Genomic DNA, 729 nt, shown 5'->3' on the forward strand with positions numbered 1-729 from the left:
GCAAAAAAATTTATTCCTGGTTTGCTACAGTTGGTTTAAATAGAAATAATTTTGTTAATAATGAAATGTTATTAATTGAGATTATTCTTCTATACCTAACATAATGTAGTCGTTTTTTTTTTAATTTAACTTTTTTTGGGGTTTGTTCTTCTATTCACATAAAATATATGTGGGTAAAGAATAAAATTCAATAAAGTTAAATATTTATATTATTACGCTCGAATACTTTCATATCATATATGAAATAAAATGAAAAATAATTGAATTGAAATTATTAATTTCAAATCAAAAGAAAAACGTATATACTCTTAAAAAAAGATATATACACTATATGCATTGAAATAAAGTAAAATGTATAAAAAATGATATTATTTGAAAGTTTAACAAATACAAGAAGAAACATCGTCCTTACATTAATAATTATATTATATATGTATAGAGAACGAAAATTCTTTCTCACGATAAGATACACAGTCTCAAAGTCCGAATAAGACCGCAATAAATAATACAATAATATGAAATTTAAATGACATGAAGTAAATTATTTAATCCGACCATAGTAGAAGAAATTTCATAATTATTTATTGTCGCGATTTCGTTCTCCTTTGCATTGTGTATATGTCGTGTACTTAATTTTCAAATATTGAAAATATCATTATAAAAATTTATATAGTATAAAAAATATTATATAAATGAATAAAAAATATTATTCTGGTTGATCCTGCCAGT

General features: G+C 21.7%; 1 non-coding gene across 1 annotated transcript in view; it reads left to right on the plus strand.

Moving 5' to 3' along the window:
* Window positions 1-708: 708 nt before the first annotated feature.
* LOC128923852 (small subunit ribosomal RNA) overlaps window positions 709-729 on the plus strand; it is a 1,990-nt gene continuing 1,969 nt past the window's right edge. Inside the window, exon 1 of the ribosomal RNA XR_008472574.1 lies at window positions 709-729. This exon is cut by the window's right edge and continues 1,969 nt beyond it. This is a non-coding gene — a ribosomal RNA (small subunit ribosomal RNA).

Source organism: Zeugodacus cucurbitae, unplaced genomic scaffold (genome assembly GCF_028554725.1).
Source record: "Zeugodacus cucurbitae isolate PBARC_wt_2022May unplaced genomic scaffold, idZeuCucr1.2 ctg00000068.1, whole genome shotgun sequence".
NCBI classification, from domain to species: Eukaryota; Metazoa; Arthropoda; class Insecta; order Diptera; family Tephritidae; genus Zeugodacus; species Zeugodacus cucurbitae.